We start from the raw sequence: 3,925 nt of genomic DNA on the forward strand, positions 1-3,925 counted from the left end.
AACGCTGCCGGCTCCCCCCGCGATCGCGCCTGCGGTTTGAATGGAACAGTCCAGAATGCGGCGCTGTGCAGTTTCGCGGGAAATGCCTCACGCTGGACACATCATTCACTCAAAGCGTGCACAGGCACATATAAAGTGTGCATTGCGTTTATAAACGCAGTTATATAGCCCTTCAGAGGCCTGTTGATGATATTAGTCTACATAACAACTATAACATCGCTCCACAGAGCCAGAAAACTAGTTTGACAGAATATAAGTGACCCTGCACCACAAAGCCAGTCATAAGGGTCCATTTTTTTTTGGAAATAGAGATTTATACATCATCCGAAAGCTGAATAAATAAGGATAGGACGATATTTAGCTGAGATGCAACTATTTGAAAAACTCAAAATAGTGAGAAAATCATCTTTAAAGTTGTACAAATAAATTTCTAAGCAATGCATAGCCTATTGATAATAAAAAGTCAAGTTTTGATATATTTATGGCAGGAAATGTACAAAATATCTTTATGGAGCATGATCTTTAGGGATTTTTTTACATTTTAATCTAATTTTTATTATTTATTTATGTGTGCGTTTTAATTTAATCATTTATTTCGTTTTAATATTATTAGTTAATTTACACTGATTTTCTCTAAACTTTTCCAAAGACCCTTGTGGCCCCCTGCGATGTCTAAAGCGCTGTATAAAGAGGCTCACTAGTTTGCAAAGTATTTCCATCTAGTCATCGGTCAACAGTCTCTGACAATACAAAGCAAAAACCGCTAATTTAAAGATCGGACGCGCCATTTCTAACTTCCGGCTTCCGGTGTCATTCGTTTACAGGTATTTCACCTGTACAAATCAGTCCGTTATGCTGCTTGATATTATACAAACTAGATTTTTTATCATATAATTTTTTTATATATAGTCTTAAAAATTAACACGCTGGTTTGTAGGCGCGATAGTTTTACATTTCACTGCACTCGGTTATTCTTAGTTTTAGCGGCTAATGAACCTGAAATCCAGCAAATTTACAGAAAATAGCTACATCGCTTTAAAGAAAAACAAGTGGATATGCTATTTTAATTTTATGTATATATATAATAATATTAATATCTATGTACATATCCTAGAGCAACTCTAATAGGAGATTATAGGAGTGTGCATTAGCATGTGTTTCGTTGTAAATTAATTAAGCGGTTTATGAAGTCATATAATCAGAATCAGAATCAGAAAGAGCTTTATTGGCAAGTATGCTTACGCATACAAGGAATTTGTACACAGAGACAACAACAAACAGTCAAAAAAAAAAATTGCATATAAATAAACTGTATGAACAGTTGTGCTATGATAATGGAATATAATAGAGTAAGATGCAGAGATGTACTTGGATGGAGGGGTAACAAATAAATATAAAGATATTGCACATTTTTATTGCATAAGTGGGGAACATTTAACTGTTCATGAGGTAGATTGCCTGGGGGGAAAAAATGTTCTTGTGTCTGACTGTCCTGGTATTTGCGGCTCTGAAGCGCCGGCCAGATGGCAAAAGTTCAAAAAGGGGGTAACTTGGATGTGAGGGATCCTGTGATTTTCTGAGCCCTTTTCCTCACTCTGGATGTATACAGTTCTTGAAGGGTGGGCAGGGGAGCACCAATAATCCTTTCAAAGAGATGGATTAGAGTAGGCCTCATCTACTCCTGAGTGCTATTGTTGTATTTGACGTGTGATTGCTCGTGCTGGATGCACGTCTCTTTCTTTTTTCCCCTCATGTTTTCTGCTCAATTAGTAGCTAGTGAAGCGCTTTTTCTCGTTTGTCAGCACAAACACCTGCTTCCGGAGACGTCCCCCATCAATACTGTTTCATTCTGCAAACCTTCACTTACGCGCTCTGCTAACGGCGCGCGGATGACAGCGAAATGATACGGTACCGGCGCCGTTTCACAGCAGGTAGCGGCGCAGAGAGAAGGCAAATTACCAACAGCTGGTTAAGCTTTGTTCAGCTGCCTGCTTCTGTGTTTTCAAGCACTTGGCACTCAAAGTCAAAGACAAACCAGCGGCTGTGTCGCAAACATAGTTGCCGCATTTTTAGCTCCACAGACACGGATTGAGCTGCATAATAACTGCGTAGCATCTCTGGCCATGTATCTCAGATCCAGCTAATTATCAGGGGAAGTTGCTTGATTTGTTGATGAAAGTTTCTAAATGGCATTGTGACGTCATTACGTAATCGCAGTGCAACATTGTGTCACTGCGTCAAATCTCAGCAATATATATATATATATATATATATAATATATATATATATATATATATATATATATATATACATTATATGTGTTAATTTATTTATTTACTTATTTTTTAGTTGAAGGGTACAGATACATCATACATCAAACAAACATGAGCATGAGATAGATTTACAGTAACACCACAGATGCTGCGCACACAAAAAGACAAAAAACAGATATACTGTACATATAAAAGTACATTTGCACTCACTTCATTTAACATTAGTTGCTAAGTATCTAATTCATCCACACCTTAATTATATACCTTACATGTTAATTTAGATAATGCACAGTATAATATTAAAATATAGATAGGCCTAAGTGTTAATACAATATTGAATAATTAAACAGTTAGCCTACACATTAATTTCTGAACAATTTAATTTTTTTATTGGCTAGTAAACTAGTAAAACTACACATTCTGATCAATTATAGTCTGAAGCAGTGTATTAGTGGTTAGTTAGGATACTACACTCTAAGACAAATCTGAAAAAATAAGGCACAATCTACTATGTTAACACTAGTTATAGTTTTAAACTGCATTTTAAATTAAACAATGTATTTTGGGTTACAGGGTAACGACGGATAATGGAAAATGGCTGTGTCCTGGAAAGTTACTACCTTTTCCATTTGTCTAGATATTTTTCTTAGTGTACTGACTGATCAGCAATCGCAGCTACAAGCTACAAAACAGGTGTTTCATAAAATAACAATTATTTAATTATTATTATTGTTACATTTAACAATTGCAAATAACAGGAAATGTAATATACGTGATCTCTTTTTGTGTAATTAAATGGAAAATTGTGTGCCTTGAGTCACTTATCAGAAGTTGTTCAAAGTTGTTTCTGAAAAGTTGATAAATTTAGCAACAAATTTGCTAGGTTGGCAACACTGCTCAAATGCCTGACCAAATGAGCTTCCTACAATGGTAACCTAAGAAGAAACAAGGTGTTGTTAGCTGTCAGTACTCCCATCTTCAGGGCTGTTCACTCGTGCAAACTTCACTTTCTGATAGCACTTCTGGTTTGTTTTCATGATTATGACTATTATTATAATTTGGAAGTGCAACAGGACCATGGAAACGATTTCAAAAAGCATGCACGGAAATGTAATTTAATGCAGACATAAAAACTGAAACGTATTAAAAGATAACAATTAAAAAAGTATGGTACAATAGATTAATAATATTAAAAAGAAAAATAATTAAAAAGCAAGCAGAGCGCATTAAAAGCGAGTCAATGGCGATCCCTAGAGGCTCTTCTAGAGAACTGATATTATCTCAGAACTAAAGACATATAATCAGCTCTTATTGGGACGAATATCACCATTACCATATTATTATTATTATTATTATTATTAATTATTACACACTTATATTATAGAGCCTAATGCAGTTATTCCTGAATTTTTATATGATTTATAATTTTTATAATTTAAATCGAAGGACTTTTTATTTGTCTGTTGCTTAAACTTAAAATGAATGTAGCCTATAACATACCAAAGATCGTATCTTATGCAATTTTTTGTGCATATATTAAATAATAAGATAAATAATAGCACGTTAATAATAGGCTATAAAGCGCATATATGAAAAAACAGACCGAATGGAAAGTGCAGGATGCATATTTACATGTAGCCTACATTTGTTTT

Source organism: Cyprinus carpio, chromosome B19 (assembly GCF_018340385.1).
Source record: "Cyprinus carpio isolate SPL01 chromosome B19, ASM1834038v1, whole genome shotgun sequence".
In the NCBI taxonomy this organism is placed as follows: Eukaryota; Metazoa; Chordata; class Actinopteri; order Cypriniformes; family Cyprinidae; genus Cyprinus; species Cyprinus carpio.